Source organism: Mus caroli, chromosome 19 (genome assembly GCF_900094665.2).
Source record: "Mus caroli chromosome 19, CAROLI_EIJ_v1.1, whole genome shotgun sequence".
Lineage (NCBI taxonomy): Eukaryota > Metazoa > Chordata > Mammalia > Rodentia > Muridae > Mus > Mus caroli.
Window position 1 is genome coordinate 9,189,284 of NC_034588.1, and position 19,452 is coordinate 9,208,735.

At 43.8% G+C, this 19,452-nt stretch overlaps 1 pseudogene; it reads left to right on the forward strand.

Annotated features, from left to right (window-relative positions):
• The first annotated feature begins 5,585 nt into the window (after positions 1-5,585).
• Positions 5,586-6,958, forward strand: LOC110285526 (annotated as a pseudogene).
• The last annotated feature ends 12,494 nt before the right edge of the window (positions 6,959-19,452 follow it).

Below are 19,452 nucleotides of genomic sequence, written 5' to 3' on the forward strand. Positions count from 1 at the left end.
GAGAGGCACAAATTATAACAAAGCCCTCAGTTTACACTAGGAAGCAAAGAAAAATTATCTTCTCATTCTCCACATGTAGACCTTTCCATTCTTTCTGATTCAGCACATTATTTGGAGAGGTATTTTTGACCACACCTCTTGATATTGCTCAGTATATACTTCTATCACAGAGGCTGGGGCACCTTGAAGAAGCTCTCATTACTTATCAATCACCAAGCCAAGCCATCAGCATTGCTGAGCCAGGCAAGCCCTCAGTGGTCCTGCTGGAGAGTTGAGATCTTCATATCAACTGCCTTTCGTGGGGCTCATACTGATTCGTCTTATTCTAAACCAACTACATGATATGTGTCATAACTACACTTTATGACAAATTAGCCAAGTGAGAAAATGTTCTAATAGCTAAGGACAGGATGGTCCTTACTCTGTGCTGGTTCTTATGTATTTGGACTCCATGATAGATTTTTTTAAAAAATAAAGAAAAAAGACAAAGCCAGGCATGATGGCGCACACCTTTAATCCCAGCACTTGGGAGGCAGAGGCAGGCGAATTTCTGAGTTCAAGGCCAGCCTGGTCTACAAAGTGAGTTCCAGGACAGCCAGAGATATACAGAGAAACCCTGTCTCAAAAAAAAAAAAAATGAAAGAAAGAAAGAAAAGAAAAGAAAAGAAAAAAGACAATAACATCAAAATTTTTAAGTAAAACTAAATAAGTAGATTTTTTAAGCAAATATTTCAGCAAATTTGACTAAATCCAGGGCTCACAGACTCATTTCTATCACACTAAACCACACAATGATCTGGACATGGTAGAATTACATCTCAAAATTATAGACAATGTCTATCTCTGAGAAATGGTTTAAAGTGGTAACTCTAGATCTCTTTTACTTCTTAGTGAAAATGGATCTTCTCTCTGTCCTTGACCCTGACTTTGGGGTAACACTGAGCTAACACTGGAGGATTCTCAGTGCTGAGTGATAATGATCTTAAATCTTGTCTAAACTGTGCAATCACCAACACAGTATAGAACTTTGGTCTTCATTTCCTCAGTACTGAGCCAATTAAGTTATGAAAAGTGGATAAAAGAACCTAGCTGAAAAGGTGGAAAGAGCCTCTGTCTACCAGAAAGGCTAAGAGACATAACATATGCCTCTCCTTCTGGATGGTACATTTCATAAATTTGATTGGAATCAGCCTGGCAGTTCTAGAGGCTTCCCTTCGGATCCTTGACATGACCCAATGGGAAGCCTCTAGACAATCACCCCTGAACAACAAGCCTATTAAGAGCCATTTTTTTAACCAGTGTGTCAGACCGACCAGGTGCAAATGCATTTTGTTTGATTTAATTACCCTTAGTCTTCTCAATTTCTCTGTCGGTATGGCTGAAAGGCTGCAGAAATGGGGGAAATGAGAACAACTGGAATCTAAAACTATAAGACAGGTCATTTGTACATATTTAGAAGCCCATGTAAGTTATGAGGTTTTATGTTCATAATATAAATTATATAATAGGAAATACAGGAAATATAAACACTTGGAATGAATTTTTAGATATTTGAGGCTGCTAGTTCTAGAAATCCTCTCCCATCACCAATTGCCTTCAGCAACCATCCCAGTTATTCCACACCTGTCCCTCTGTTATCCCTGAAATTTTCACATCCCAGAAAATCCCTCAGTGCACTGTTCTGTTCCCTGACAGCCACTAGTGTAATGGCTGACTTGATTCACTTGTGTAAAAAGGTCCTTTTATTTTAAAAAAGGGCAGAAAAAAGCAGATGAAAACTATACATATACCGTTGATTTTTTTTTCCTAATGTCACTGGTACATAAGGCTGTGGTTAATATGAAAGGAAGTGGTCTCATTGGAAATGAATATAGCACAGAAGTTACGCAGATGAGCCAGGAAGCAGAGGAAAGGATCATGGAGAAAAGCATTGTCAGGGCCTCTTGATCCTAGTGTGCATTATGTGTGTCGTATATTAATTGTCGTTTGCAATTATTCCCCTCCCATGCCTGAATCACACTCTCTTACTCTTAGGTTTCACTGCTGCAATGCTTCTAGGATGCTTTCCCCAGCTACAGTCTCCTTGTAGAGCTTGGAAGACTGCTGAACCTACCTTTCTCCATTGCATGCAATTCCCCATTCTACCAATCACCATTGCTCTGTGCCTTCTTCTGCCCTCCCCCTTAGATTATTGTCACAGAAACAATAAGTGCTGGTGGGAGTGTCAGAAGCTAGAAGTTGCGTACTATTATACCATCAATGCACATGTACAGGAAAGAACTGGGATCCCCAGGAGCATGAGTCAGAATGCTACTGGTTAATTTATAAGTCAGAAAGTGGTAGCAATGAGAATGAATGAGCCTTGAACTTGTTCCCAAGACTCACGCTCAACATCTACACTTCTCCACATGTGTTCCTTGGGGTGTGGCTCCTGAATTCTGCTTTCACTCAATGATTCCCTGAACTTGATAGGGACAGATAAAACAACCAAGCAAGGAAAGATTATAGGAAAAGTACAGTAAGTTCTTAACATGAAGATGTTTGCCAGATTGGCTTGGGATGAAAGAACTTGCATGAGAGAAAGGACAGCAATGACAGAGACTGAAAACATGAAATGGTGTTGGTCCTTTATGGCTGAGGTGAACAGCATGGGCAGCATAGAATCCTGGGGAAAGTTACACGATGCAGCATGCAACATAAGCAGGGGTTCGAGATTGTTTGCTACCTCTGGACTCAGAACAGTAGTTTCTGATTCTTGCTGCACATCTGAGTCACCTGAAGGAGCTTGCAGCAAACACTAACATCCACGCTTCATACAGACTACTCTATACTCAGTTCCTACAGAAACTGAAGGGGAAATGGGTTTAGAGATTGTTTAAAGACCCTCGGGTGATATTAATATACAATAAGATTGAGAATTCTCTTCATTCTAACAGATTTCACTATGACATTTAAATACATGTATACAATGTATTTTGATCATTGATTTCACATTGGCCTTTTGTGTCACCCCACTGCTCAGCTCTTATCTCCTTCCTCTTTACACCCAGTTCTTCTTTCATACCTTTTCTGTCTGTTTATGATGCAATGTGTTTCACTGCATTGCATGCAGGGGCATGGGTGCAGAGCTATCAATAGGAGCATAGACCCCTTTTCAATACACCTTTTTAAAAGGTGTAATATGATCAGTCTTGCTTTGTACTTAATATGTCAAAAATGCTCATGAACTAACTGGAGTGGAAAAAACTGCAAGAAACTTTGAGGAGCTCTGCTTATCCCCCTGCAAAGCTAAAGAGTAACATGTTCACCATGAATGGCTCCAGCTCTTCTCTTTCCCAGGCTGATATGGTCCTAACTTTTGAAACCTCATTATTTTGGCCCTTCAGCTGAACGTTCCTTTGCTGAGTGGGGAGGTGCTGATTGGCATAACATTATGCTCTGCCCTGGTGGTCAAATGATGCCACCCCAATTTGAGCACTTGCAACATGGCCTGTCTAATCCATCCTGTTCTTCCACAGTTGTGCTGAGAGTTCTCTCTGTGCCAGGCCTCCTGGACAAAGAAGCCCTCGTACTTTATTAAAATGCAAATACTATTATTACTCTCTGTCCATCTCACTACCTGTCATTCCTTCCTTGGGCCTTTTCTTGTATGGTGGCCCCTAAATAATGAGTTCCCCTCTTCTCACCTGACAAAGTTCCATCATCCTATCAAAGTCTATCTCAAGTATCCCCTTCTCCAGTGAAACCTCCCCTGGGCCTCACTAAGTACTGACGAGCTCCCGCTCTCTTTGGAAAAGTCATGCCAGTGGAGCCCTTTATCAGAGAGTTCATCCCAGGACTCCTACTATGCTTTGGCTGTTAGCCATAGTTAGTAAGCACTGCCTCTAAGCCAGGTACCTCCCTGAACTTGTTACAGAGACACCTGTGCTACTGGGAAGGCTAGTGATATGGTAAAATGTTTCCCATATCTTCATCCAAACTAACTATAAGCTTCTTGATGTTAGGAAAGATTCATTAATTATCTAAGATGACACCAGTACATCAGTGTTCAAATTGAGTTGGTTGGGTGTAGCCTTCTCAAGAACATTTCTCAGGAAATATTCAATGCATCAACTTATACAGCTTAGGTTCTACCTGCCCTTCTGGAAAGACCTATGTGCATGTTAACAAATATGGTGCATGTGCTCCTGGCTTAGGTATAAGCACTAAAGCTACCTTTAAGCAGACCACCCATGTGGGATGGAGGTGTCTGTGGCAACCCAAAATAAGCCCCTAAATAAAGTGTAGATCTTCCTGGGGAAATTCAGCTCTCATTACATCACCAGGAATTGGAACCAGCTGAATAGTTATTCTTTGGGATGTAGAGATCGATTTGTTTCCAACTCTGGTGATATAGGTAGACTATCATTAAAGGAGTGTCTTCTAATTGTTGGATATATAAATCAGAGCATCATGACCATTACCTAGAAGGTGAGCATCCTGTTGCTGACTTTTCATTATTCATTCATACTGTAAACTCAGCAGAACATAAAATATCTGTATGGAAGGCACATGGCAGTATTCTATGAGAAATGTAGCATAAATCATCTGTTCAAGTAAAGTATTTGCAGTGAGGTATAAGGGAGAAACTTCCTTTTATCTGTGGTCATTACTGAATAAGCTAATAGAGATAGGGAAGATGAGTTCAATGTTTAATGTCAAAGTTTCACTTTTTCAATGAAAAGGCTGGGGATGGTGATAGTGCCCACTACAGGTTTTCATGAGCTATATAACATGTTCTCAGTAAATGCCAAGCAAAATGGAGAGAAAAGGCAAGCATTACTGGAGGTATACCAAGACAAAATGAAGAAGCAGGAAAAAGAGGAGGATGAGAGAGAAACACAGGAGACAGAGAGTCAGAGGTGGAGACAAGAAGAGGAAGGAAAGAGAAAGGAGAGACAGACAGAGACATAGACAGCAACAGATGTCAAGGGCCTATGTAAGAAAAAGATGAAAAGGGTAGTGGAGTAATAGAATTACACAACATGTGCAAGTTGAGCCCAATGAGCATCCAAGAGAGTCAGTGTGTCTCTGTTTTTGTTTCTACTTTAAGTAGTAGCAGACCTGCCTCTTGATTGGTGACATTTGCTTTATCTAGCAAGTCATCTCTGCATAAAGAAAGAGTTCTTTGGTAGAGTAAGTAGGCATACAATCTCTGACATTTTTATTATTTTGAATGTTTCTCTCTGCCTTTTATTCTCTTCCAGGTGGCTTCAACATCACCATTCAAATGATTACGGTTGTGACTCCCTTATCTTTATAGACCTCTGTCCATGGCTCTGTGAATATCAGTGACATGCATTCCAATTTCACTGCACCACATGGTCCTGTCTTCCTAGATGGAATAGAGAAAGCACAGGAAGAGAATGAGAGTGTATCTGAGTATGTCTGAATATTACCAAACTTTAAGGTATTTATTATATGTAATTAGTAGTAAACTAGTTTCCACCTTAAGGGATTAATGAATTCCAGGGCTCTACCTTTCCTTCAGCAAAACTTCAATAAATAAAACTTCCTGAGATCTCACCGAGACCCGTGACCCCGACTCTACCTGAGACATACAGCCCAAACTCATCATGCGCGAGTGCATTTCAGTCCATGTGGGGCAGGCAGATGTCCAGATGGGCAATGCCTGCTGGGAGCTCTACTGTCTGGAACATGGGATTCAGCCTGATGGGCAGATGCCCAGCGATAAGACCATTGGTGGAGGGGACGACTCCTTCACCACCTTCTTCTGTGAAACTGGAGCTGGAAAACATGTGCCTCGGGCAGTCTTTGTGGACCTGGAGCCTACTGTAATCGATGAGATCCGAAATGGCCCATACCGCCAGCCCTTCCACCCAGAGCAGCTTATTACTGGGAAAGAAGATGCGGCCAACAACTATGCCCGTGGTCACTACACCATTGGCAAGGAGATCATCGACCCAGTGCTGGACCGGATCCGCAATCAGATCAGTGCACAGGACTTCAGGGCTTCCTAGTATTCCACAGATTTGGAGGGGGCACCGGCTCTGGCTTCACCTCTCTGCTGATGGAGCGGCTTTCTGTTGACTATGGCAAAAAGTCCAAGCTGGAATTCTCCATCTACTCAGCCCCCCAAGTGTCCACTGCTGTAGTGGAGCCCTACAACTCCATCCTGACCACCCATACCACCCTGGAACACTCAGACTGTGCCTTCATGGTGGACAACGAAGCCATTTATGATATCTGCCACCGTAACCTAGATATTGAGCGCCCAACCTATACCAACCTCAACTGCCTCATCAGCCAAATTGTCTCCTCCATCACAGCTTCCTTGCGCTTTGATGGGGCCCTCAATGTGGACCTGAGAGAGTTCCAGACCAACCTGGTGCCCTACCTTCGCATCCACTTCCCCTTGGCTACCTATGCACCAGTCATTTCTGCAGAGAAGGCCTACCATGAGCAGCTGTCAGTGGCAGAGATCACCAATGCCTGTTTTGAGCCTGCCAACCAGATGGTAAAATGTGACCCTCGGCACGGCAAGTACATGGCCTGCTGCCTGCTGTACCGTGGAGATGTGGTGCCCAAAGATGTGAATGCTGCCATAGCTGCCATCAAGACGAAGCGCAGCATCCAGTTTGTGGACTGGTGCCCCACAGGCTTTAAGGTTGGCATCAACTACCAGCCACCCACTGTGGTGCCTGGGGGTGACCTGGCCAAGGTGCAGCGTGCTGTGTGCATGCTGAGCAACACAACCGCCATTGCTGAAGCCTGGGCCCGTCTGGACCACAAGTTTGACTTGATGTATGCCAAGAGGNCTTTTGTACACTGGTATGTGGGTGAGGGAATGGAGGAGGGGGAGTTCTCTGAGGCTCGAGAGGATATGGCTGCCCTGGAAAAAGATTATGAGGAAGTAGGCATCGACTCCTATGAGGACAAGGACAAGGGAGAAGAGTAGACCGCTACTTGGAGCCTGTTCACTGTGTTTATTGCAAACTCCTTTCGAAATAAACAGTCTCCTTGCATTAAATAAATAAATAAATAAATAAATAAATCTTCCTAAGTCACACAGTAATGTCTGGAGGAGAAATTCTTCACTACCTATGCATCACGGAGTCCTCAGAAAACCAGAAAAACATAGTGAAGAACCTCATCATAACTTTGACTATGCTCAAACTTGATGTTTAAATGGGAATTTCCAAGAGGAGCTCAGCATATCCACGCTCCACTCTCAGAAGACCCACGTCTCCCTAAGTCAGAGTCCTTGGCCTAGGGAGATAAATATTAAGATATTGACTGTGCTCCTAAAAACAGGAATTTATTTGGCTCCTCAAATAAACAGGTTGACACTTATTAGTAACAAGATGGACAGTGTTATAGAGAAAGCAAGAATCATTGCATACTCACATATAATTATAAATACTATAAGAGCTGATTCCATGGCTTCCAAGAAGAAGTAGGACTATGACAGAGGAATGTCAAATAGACATGGTCATTTTTCAGTGAATAACATTAAATATATAATTGTTTATATTTGATCTTCTATCAAAAAGGAAAATAATCCACTGATTTATAGACTCTAGGACATGAAGCTAACTCTTTCTCCTACTAACTCAGGTGAAATCTGGTGCCTTCTGAAGTATGCTGATCAGATGGGTAAAAACAATACTCATCCTGTCTCCAACTTAACATGGGTGCCTGCATCAGAATCTCCCTGAGTTTTTATAAAACACTCAGATTCCTGGCCTCTAGATCAGGTCTGAGAATCCAGTTATTTGAGGATAGAAGTAGAAAACCTATATTTTTGAAATATTGTCAAGTGAGTCTCGGGTTCAACAATGTCTAAGGAATAGATCTGAGGATATAAGTTCCTGAAAATCCTTTTTTTTGTCTCGCACAGCTTTACAATGGAGCAGGGCTCATGGGGCCTCTACACCACTTTTGTTTGGGGCATAAAGGTGAAACACAATGACAGAGTCTACTGGGGGCAAGCCACTGTGCCAGAGTGGAGCCCGGGTAGGGGTCAGAACCTGAAGGAGAATGTGTGGAATGGGGGAAGAAGACTTGGACCAAGAAGTGCAAGTCACACACTGAGACAACCCAGGCCCTTTATTTACACATCTATTTTTTTCACAGCTGAAAAGGTTTTCCATTCATTTTCTCACATACAGTTTCTTTTAGGAACTTCCTGCGTTTAACAATAATGTACACACTGTACTTTCCTCCTTCCCAGTCTCCAGTTTCCTGCTAACCCATGAACTGTATCAAGAAAGAGAAAACATAGCTTCAGCAAGCAGTTAATATCTAATACAGCACACTGGTGCATAACCAAGTGAGGGTGGTTGGTAGTAATTGCAGTTGCAGTATAGAGAGATGATAGACTACATACCCAGGAAATTCTGATTTAATTATTGGTACCAACCATCTCCCCATATCCTAATCAGATCTAATTCCTCTAATGTCCAGAGCTCTCAGCAAATTAGTAACCTAAGCCAGTTCCTCATCCTAGCTTGGCTCACCTCCGAAAGTTCCTATTAGGTCTTGAAACTAGCAATCCAACAAGACCTTTCTATCCTTTTGATAATCATCTAGCTGTTATTTGGAACAAGTTGGTGGGCAGATTGTTGTCAGAACTAAGTTCCCATCAGAACGAAACATCCAGATGTTAGCTGATGTACCTGGACCAGGGCCTTGTGTTGACTCAACTGCATCACTATTATTAACAAACAGAGGAGTAGTGATCTATTCTACTCCCACGATCCTCAGAAACAAACAAGAGTAAATCATAGTCCAAGCTTTTTTTCTATTTAATTTTATTTGTAATTCATTTTTATACTCCATATTTTAATCCCCCCACCTCCTAATCCACCCTCCACTGTTCCACATCTCATATCTCTTCCCTACTCCCCTGTCTCCACGTGAATGCCCCCACCACCCACCCCACCTGACCTCTAAACTCCCTGGGGCCTCCAGTCTCTGAGGGTTAGGTGCTTCATCTCTGAATGGACACAGACCTGGAAGTCCTCTACTGTATGTGTGTTGGGAGCCTCATATCAGCTGGTGTATGCTGTCTGTTTGATGGTCCAGTGTTTGAAAGATCTCCAGGGTCCAGATTAATTAAGACTGCTGATCCTCCTTCAGAAGTCCTTCTCCTCAGCTTCTTTTAGCCTTCCCTAATTCAACAACAGGGGTCAGATGCTTCTGTCCATTGGTTGGGTGCAAATAACTGCATCCTGACATTTGCAGGCAAATGGATGGAACTAGAAAATATCATCCTGAGTGAGGTAACTCAGACCCAAAAGGACATGCATAGTATGTACTCACTAATAAGTGACTATGAAAGAACCTAGTGGGGAAACCCCCACTCAATTCCCAATTTGGCGTGCACCCAAGAATCACGAACAGACAACCATCTTGATGTAAAAGCATGAGGTAGTTTAATGACGGAGCTCCGGGCCGACACATATCTCCCACAGGGGACAGTGGATTCGACTCCGAGGCTTGGAAGCTAGGGGTTTTTATAGAAAAGGGGTGGGGCTGGGGGAGGAATTGGCGTGGTTTCACATGATTGGTTCATTTAAACATCAGCAGGGAGGAATTGGCACAGTTTCACATGATTGGTCCATTTAAACATTAGCAGCCTGTTAACATTTAACTTGGGTCAGAAGGGTGGGAGATAGGGAGGTGCCGGGCCAGTCGGCATGTCCAGCATGTCATTCTCTTTATCTTTATTTCTAAGCAGCCTCAGTAATGTCTTAACAACAGGCCTGCCCGGGCCTGTGCTGGCCTGTTCTGCTATGTTCTCAGCCTGAGGTTTCAAAGCTCACAAAAAACTCTTTGATTTGACATAAATTACATGAATCACAGGTCTCAAGTTTTATTTCCTTTCAAATATTAGCCAAAAAGAAAAATAAAGAAAAAAGAAAAAACCCATATAGAATACACAAGATACAGTCCACAGAATTCAAAAGGCTCAAGAAGCTGAAGTGCCCAAGTGAGGATGCCTCAGTCACACTTGGGAGAGAGAAGAAAGCAACCACAAGTGCGGAGGGAGGGAGGGACTTGAGAGGGAATGAGGAATGGGGGGGGGAGGGGCAGTAGGGGTAGAGTGAAACCTGATTGATATTGGGTGAGGAAAAAGAACTGAAGCCCTGAGGGCCAGCAGAAAGAATGTAAACAGGCAACTTGAGGAAATAGGAGGTTGAGGAGACTCCCCCAAGAATGCACCAGAGACCTGGGAGGTGAGAGACTCCCAGAACTTATAGGGAGGGACCTTTGATGAAATGCCCAACAGTAGGGATAGGGAACTTATAGAGCCCACCTCCAGCAGGAAGACACGAGATCAAGTGAGGGATGGGGTTGTCCTCCCACAGTCACACCTCTGACCCATAATTGTTTCTGTCTGATAGAATTACCAGGATGGAAATGGAGAGGAGCCTGAGGAAAAGAAGATCCAGAGACAGGCCCAAAGTGGGATCCAGCTCAAGGAGAGGTCCCAAGGCCTGACACTATTACTAAGACTATGGAGTGCTCATAGAAAGGGACCTATCATGACTGCCCTCTGAAAGACCCAAGCTTTCTTTTTCTGGTTCTGGGAAAAGAATGCAAATGCAAACCCAAGGCAGGAGTGAACCAAGCATTCCCTCAGGAAAGGTCAGGAGATTCTGCATGAATATCCCCACAAGCACTTACCCAGCTCCTCAGGCCTTGCTATAAGAAATTATGTCTGCCAGAAGAGGTTTGGCCACCTCCACCTCTGAGGCAAGGTAAAGAAGAAATGTGCCGAAAAGATCCAGAGCATTTGTGTATGAGAAAAATGAAGCAAAGGAGTTGGAGGAATTGTACTTATGATTTTGTCTGTCCTTTGGCCAGATGATCTGACTCAGTTCCCTTTCTTCTTCTTACAGAAGTCAGAAATTATGTTGTCCAAAATGGAGAAAATCCAGAAGTTTGCTGGAAGAAATACTAACCAGCTCAGACCCTGGCCAGTAGGCCTCTGTGTAGAGATTGGGCTCCTGCCTTCCTTTTCGTTTGTCACAACCCCTGTAAGAGAGTCTCCTTCTCTCTCTAATAAACAAACAAACAAACAAACAAACTACTGAACAAAAGGCTATGTTTGGTCCCTTTTTTAAGATCTGAAGTAATTAGAAAGGAAGTGAAACAAGTTAAACTATGTTCTGATCTAGCTTCTCCATTGTTTGTGTACAATGTGGACAAATGGGAAATATGAGGGCATATTACATGTGTAACATGTGCATAGGTCTAGTACTGCAGCAGCAGCCAATGACATCAACCATGCACTTGTTCAGTGACCAAGATCTCTGAGATATGGTTGCAAGTCAGTTATGCTGACTTCACACAAGCAGTGAGTACAGAGAAAAGAGTTGCTGTGAAGAACTGTGGAAGTATGAAGCTCAAACATTAAGATTAGCCCACAGTTTGAGGGACAGAACCATCCCTCTTCCACCTGTCTCCCTGGGATCCCGCTGGTTCTTTGTCTATTTTCATTTCTCAATAAGCAGATGCTGGCGAGGATGTGGAGAAAGAGGAACACTCCTCCATTGTTGGTGGGAATGCAAGCTGGTACAATCACTCTGGAAATCAGTTTGGCAGTTCCTTAGAAAATTGGACGTAGAATTACCTGAGGACCCAGCTATACCACTCCTGGGCATATACCCAGAAGATGCTCCAACATATAATAAGGACACATGCTCTGCTATGTTCATAGCAGCCTTATTTATAATAGCCAGAAGCTGGAAAGAACCCAGATGTCCTTCAACAGAGGAATGGATACAGAAAATGTGGTACATTTACATAATGGAGTATTACTCGGCTATTAAAAACGATGAATTCATGAAGTTCTTAGGCAAATGGATAGAACTAGAAAATATCACCCTGAGTGAGGTAACCTGTAGTCACCCAGAAGCCTGAAGCAGGCTGAGCCAGAACTTGACCTTGCTGCCACTAGGGAGATTTTCTAGGGTGGAGCCTTCCTCCCTAGATCACTCTATTGTTGAGCCACAGTTGTTGTTCCTCTTCAAGGTACTGCTACCTTCTGAGAGCCCCCCCCCCCCGGAGCTATTCTGGAGACTATGCCCTATCCTGCACGTCATCACCTGCAGCTGGTTCCAGGCTCCAAGGATGAATTGGCGGGAATAGACTTTACCCCCTCTTTTATAAAGCGTGTCCGCCATTAAAAATTTGAACCTTGAGCAGACTAGTTGTCTTGGTTCCATTATTTCTCAACCCACCTAAGCTCCCTCTTTTCTTTCAGTTCCAAGATGCCTTTCAGGCTTGAACCTGGACATGAGAGCCACAGGCCGGTCCCAACAGTAACCCAATCGCAAAAGAAAACACATGGTATGCACTCAGTGATAAGTGGATCCTAGCCCAAAAGCTCCAAATAACCAGGATATAATTCACAGACCACATGAAGGTCAAGAAGAAGGAAGACCAAAGTGTGGATACTTTGGTCCTTCTTAGGAGAACAAAATACTCTCAGGAGCAAATATGGAGATAAAATGTAGAACAGAGACTAAAGGAAAGGCCACACAGAGACTGTCCCACCTGGGGATTCCTCCCATATACAGTTACCAAATCAGACACTATTGTGGATGCCAAAAAGCTCATGCTAAAAGGAGCCTGATATGACTGTCTCCTGAGAGGTCCTGCCAGCGCCTTACAAATACAGAGGCGGATGTTAGCAGCCAACCATTGAACTGAGCATAGGGTCTCTAATAGAGGAGTTAGAGAAGGGACTGAAGGAGTTGAAGCTGTTTGCAACCCCATAGGAAGAACAACAATATCAACCAACCAGATGCCCCAAAACTCCCAGGGACTAAGCCATCAATAAAGGAGTACACATGGCTCCAGCTGCATATGTAGCAGAGGATGGCCTTGTCATTCGTCAATGGAAGGAAAGGTCCTTGGTCATAGGAAGGCTCAATAGATGCCCCAGTATAGGGAAATCAAGGAGGAGATGGTGGGAGTGGGTGGGTGGGTGGAGGAACACCCTCATAGAAGCAGGAGGAGGGAGGATGTGATAGGGTGTTTCTGGGACCAGGAAAGGGGATAACATTTGAAATGTAAATAAAGAAAATATCCAATAAAAATTAAATAGAGTATTCAGCTGTCACTTGTGTTTTTTACCTTAGCCATTCTAGTGGATATAAGATAAAATCTCAGAGTTGTTTTGATTTGCATTTCCCTGATGACTAACAATGTTGAACATTTTGTTAGATAAGATAGAATCTCAGAGTCGTTTTGATTTGCATTTCCTGATGACTAACAATGTTGAACCTTTCGTTAGGTGCTTCTTGGCCATTTGAGATTCCTCTGTAGAGAACTTTCTGTTTAGCTTTGTACCCCATTTTAATTGGGTTATTTTGGGTTTTCTTGTGTGTGTCTAACTTCTTGAGTTCTTTATATATTTGGAATATTAGTTCTCTGTTGAATAATAGGTTTGGTGAGGATTTTTTGCTATTTTTTTAAGCTGTTGTTTTGACCTATTGATGGTAACATGGGCCCATGAAGGCTCACAAAGACTAAACCACCAACCAAAGAACATTCATGGGCTATACCTAGACGCCCCCTACACATTTGTAAATGTGCAGCTTGGTCTTCATGTGGGTTCCCAAACAATTAGACTGAAGGCTGTCTCTGGCTTTGTTGACTGCCTTTGGATCCCCTTTCCCTGGTTTGGTTGCCTTGTCTGGCCTCAGTAGGAGAGGATGTGCCTAGTCCTGGGGTGACTTGATGTGCCAAGGCAGGTTGTTACCCATGGGAGAAGGGGAAATGGGGAGGGGCTGTGTGATGGAGGTATTGGAAGGAGGGGGTTGCAATTGGGATGTAAAGTGATAAATAAATAAATAAATAAATAAATAAATAAATAAATAGAAAAAGATGCCATGGTACAGAATGGGCACTTACAGTAGTAGTTCTACCTTCACATGCAGGATTACAATATTTTAGTCATGTTTCCATATGGCTCTTGTTTTCTTTATGATAACCTTAAATTCCTCTCCTATACTAGAGGCCCTGCCTCATAGAGACTGAGCCACATACTATCTTATAATACTGACCCTCCACTCTCAATATCAAACTCTGCCCTGACTTATTGTCCAAGGGAATTAGATGGCCTCAGGTCTAGACAACAATGGGATCTAGCCTCTTGAGGCCATAGTGAAATCTTAGCCACCCATGCTGCTGCTGAGGGCCATGGTGATACAGCAGCAGGGGTCTGTGTCAATGTCTGTAGCCCATATTACCACTAAAGACCATGTGGATGTCTCTGGGCTGGGCTGCTGCCTGGGACAGTGTTGATGTCCAAGGGCTGTGCAGAGCTGGTCCTGCCCCTCACTGGCTGCAGCACTCAGGAGAGCAGGTCCTGAATTCACATAGGTAGCACAGTAGAGCTGGTCCTGGTGGTGGGATGCGGTGAACCAGCCCCAAGGACATGAGCAAGGGAGAGTTGGCCTTGAGGTGGCATGTGCATGCACCCCCTCCCAACCCTTACCACCTGCAGCTGTCATAATAGCTTGCTCTGGGGTCATGAAAGCAGGAGAGCTGTCCCAGCCCCTCACTGGCTGCAGCATTCAGGAGAGTAGGCTCCATAGCTCGACTGGGCAGCATAATAGGGCTGGCTGGCTCCGGTGGCATGGGCGAGGGTGAGCCACCCTGAAGATATGAGAGCAGGAGCACTGACCCTGCCCTTTGCTTGCTGCATCATTGGGTGAGCTAACCTGGGCAGTCCTGGAGGGCTCACCCTGGTGGAGCAGTTGATGGGGAGCTGGCAGACTCACCAACTTAGCTACCATCTAGCCCAGACCCAGAGCTTGGAGTTGGGACACCCCAACCTCTACCTCATCTATGAACTGCTGGAGGGTTGGTAAAAGGGCTGGTCCTGCAGATCCAAAGCTGCAGAATTTCCATGACATAGGGCAGCAACAGGATATCTTAGAAGAATCCTAGTGAAGATCCAGTATTGATGGTATTTCAGAAGCCAGCATCAAACCAGCATCTCATTGCAATGAACATTTGCAAGTAAAGATGTGCGGACAAAAGGGTGTACCGTGGGACACACTGTGATACACCACAGCTTCCACAATGAGATTTTTTAATGCTTTGTTTTGGTTTTTGTTTATTTTTATTTTCTTTTGAGGAGGAAGCTGCAAGGGCAGAGGGCAGAGGGATGGGGAGATGAGTGGAATTGGGTGCATGATGTGAAACTCACAATGAATCAATAAAAGGCAAATGTAAAAAAGAAATTTTAACAGAAAATGGAGTTTGTCCCAGCCTGTGGCTTAGCAAAAGCGATGTTACAGCACTGCTGACTGAAAAACCAAGTGGCCACACTTGTCATTTGAAAAACTCCTAAAGCCTGGGGTTCTTACAAGAAATCTGATTCCTTCAGAGAAGAAAAAAAGCACCACAAAAAGACCAAACAGGTGTCCAGAATCAGTCAAGAAGGCACTGCGGCACAAAATGGTAGGTATGGGAAAACAAACAGCAAATAAATACACCAGTGATGAGTCAGCCAAGGTCTGTCAAGTGTATTAGCAAAGGAATGCGTGGCTTGGGGGCTTTCTGCTGGAGGAGATATTTTCTAACATGGCAGCTGTGTCCTAGCCAGACTTCAGCAACCCTGGATGTAGTTGACAGGCTACAGGAGAGTGTATTTACAAAGCTGGCACACAGCAGAGCTTGGAATCATTTCAGGAAGCTCACACACAGGCTCTGCAACCCAAGGTCAGCATCATTCTGGGTTCTTAGTCCTAAATTAGATCCTTAATGCTGTACCTGATTACTGAGAATTTGTGAGCTTCAAACAGATTTGTTATTTTACAGTTCTAGAAGTCTGGTATCCCTAATAGGTCTCACGGGGCTGAAATCAAAATGTTACAAGGCTGTGTTCAACACCTGGACAGACTGCATTCCAAGATTCACAGTGCATTCCATCCTCAAGGCTGGCTGTTCTGCCACTCTAGCCTCACTGTCATGGTCATGTCTCCTCTGACTCAGATTCCCTGGCTTGTCTCTTTCACTTGCAATGACCCTTATGACTACACTGGACTCACCAGGTATATCAGAGTTCTTTCTATCTTAAAATCAGCTCATTGGCAACCTTACCTCTATGTGTAACTTTAATGTAGCCTTGCCATAGAACATACTTAGCACAGTCACAGGTTGCACGGTTTAGACCGCAGACATATGGAAGTAACGAGGAAGAGTTGAGAGTATTTCCCCCTATCTCTGAATACCAGTTAGTGCCGTCTCTCACTCTCTTACCATGTGGGTTTTCCCCATAAAGTAGCACACAACTGGACAGCTGGAAGCAAGAAGAAAGTTACACCCTTATAACTTCATTCCATTGCTCTCCCTGCATGCATTCTCAAGAACTGAGACCGGTCCATACAACACCCACAAAAACATGGAACCACATATGCAACATAAGGCACGGGGCCACGATAGATGCTATCCAGTGTATCCCTATAGATAACCCATGCTCTCACCTCACAAAACATCAATATTCCCTGAAAACATGAAAAGGACTTTAGAGCCTGTTCCTTGTACATGTTCATTAACTTGACATTCAAGCCACATATACCCATGAGATAAATAGACAAAACCCCATCTCCTTGGAGCAGATATTCTAGCAGACAAAACAGAATAACCAACAGACAGTATGCCAGAGAGTGATGAGTCACAGCAGGTGTGGTTGGTGTCAGGGCAAGGCTGTCACATATGGAGTGGACTGGGAGGCTCCTCTCAAATTGTCCCTTTCTATAGACATGTGAAAGAAGGGAGGAGCCCTGAGGATATTTGGAAGAGTATCCTTGGCAAGAAGTGTCATGATGTACAAAGGTAAGAAGGAGCACAACACAATGGATGTGCATGTCTGGAACAAAATAGGCCAGAGAAGTGGTTAGCAGTATGATTATAAAGGAAGCCAGCACTTTAACAGACGGACTTCAGTCAACACTGGAGCCACTGCATGATAACCTCTCCCGCTAAGGGCAGTGCCTTAAAACTTAGGAGTGAATCAGCCCCTTGGAGCCTCGGGACACTAGTTCCAGTTCTGTGAGTAGGGGAGCTCACCTTGCTTCACAATGTGACTATATCAGTGGGAAAAGCAGTATGGTTCACTGAGCTTATGTTTTCTTAATTACCTCACAAACAGTCCTGGAGTTAGAAAAATAGCATGGGGTTAAGAGCACTTATTCCAAAATCATCGCGATCAGAGGTCAGATCTCAGCATGCACACAAGACACGTGTCCTCACAAATGTTCCAAAGGGAAGAAAAAAGGAAGGATCACTGGGGTTTTCTGGCTTCCAGCCTAGCAGAAAAAACACAACCCAAGGTTGTGGAAGATACTTCTGTCTCCAAAGAAAAGGATGGAAAATAATGGAGAATGACACCTGATACACTCTCCTGGCCTCTGTACACACACGTGCATACACACACACACAAACACACACACACACTATGTATGTATATATATATATATATATATATATATATATATATATACATATGTGTGTCTTAGTCAGGGTTTCTTTTCCTGCACAAACATCATGACCAAGAAGCAGTTGGGTAGGGAAGGGTTTATTCGGCTTACACTTCCACACTGCTGTTGATCACCAAAGGATGCAGGACTGGAACTCAAGCAGATCAGGAAGCAGGAGCTGATGCAGAGGCCATGGAGGGATGTTACTTACTGGCTTTCTTCCCCCAGCTTGCTCAGCCTGCTCTCTTATAGAACCAAGACTACCAGACCAGGGATGGTCCCACACACAAGGGGCCTTTCCCCCTTGATCACTAATTGAGAAAATGACCCACAGCTGGATCTCCTGGAGGCATTTCCCCAACTGAAGTTCCTTTCTCTGTGATAACTCCAACCTGTGTCAAGTTGTCACAAAACTAGCCAGTACAGTATGTATGTATGTATGTATGTATGTATGTATGTATGTATGTATACAAGTACTCATGTGTGAGTGTATTATGCACATGCATGCACAAATTAATTCTTTTAAAAATAAAAATTGTTGTATGTGAAAGCTACAGGTAGCAGAGCCTATTTTTAATCCCTGGGTAGGAAAATTAAATTAAATAAAACAATTTCCAGAAAATTAAACTCCACCCCTTGTCTTAAAATCAAACAACTTCAGAGTGTTCTGACAGGAACTCAGGTCCAGGTTGACTGAACTGCATATAGTCAGCATATCTACTTGGAGTATATCTTCACCAGAGAGCCCTGCACACTGAAATGAGCTGATGCATACTAAACACCTAAATCTTTTTTTATTAGATATTTTCTTCATTTGCATTTCAAATGCTATCCTGAAAGTCCCCATCCTGCTCCCCTACCCACCCACTCCCACTTCTTGGCCCTGGCTTTCCCCTGTACTGGGGCATATAAAGTTTGCAAGACCAAGGGGCCTCTCTTCCCAATGATGGCCAAGTGGGTCATCTTCTCCTACATATGCAGCTAGAGACACGAGCTCTGGGTGGGGGGGGCGGAGTACTGCTTAGTTCATATTGTTGTTCCACCTATACGGTTGCAGACCCCTTCAGCTCCTTGGGTACTTTCTCTAACTCCTCCATTGGGGGCCCTATGTTCCATCCAATAGATGACTGTGAGTGTCCACTTCTGTGTTTGCCAGGCACTGGCATAGCCTCACAAGAGACAGCTATATCAGGGTCCTTTCAGCAAAATCTTGCTGGTATGTGCATTAGTGTCTGCATTTGGTGGCTGATTATGGGATGGCTCACTCCCCAGTTGGGGCAGTCTCTGGATGGTCCATCCTTTCATCTCAGCTCCAAACTTTGTCTCTGTAACCCCTTCCATGGGTATTTTGTTCCCTGTTCTAAGGAGGAATGAAGTATCCACGCATTGGTCTTCCTTCTTCTTGATTTTCTTGTGTTTTGCAAATTGTATCTTGGGTATTCTAAGTTTCTGGGCTAATAACCACTTATCAGTGAGTGCATATCAAGTGGCGTTTTTTGTGATTGGGTTACCTTACTCAGGATGATATCCCCCAGATATGTCAATTTGCCTAAGAATTTCATAAATTTATTTTTAATAGCTGATTAGTACTCCGTTGTGTAAATGTAGCACATTTTCTGTATCCATTCCTCTGTTGAGGGATATCTGGCTTTCCAGCTTCTGGCTATTATAAATAAGGCTGCTATGAACATAGTGGAGCATGTGTTCTTATTACCAGTTGGAACATCTTCTGGGTACATGCCCAGGAGAGGTATTGTGGGATCTTCTGGTAGTACCATGTCCAATTTTCTGAGGAACCTCCAGACTGAATTCCAGAGTAGGTTGTACAAGCTTACAATCTCACCAACAAGGGAGGAGTGTTCCTCTTTCTCCACATCCTTGCCAGCATCTGCTGTCACCTGAATTTTTGATCTTAGCCATTCTGACTGGTGTAAGGTGGAATCTC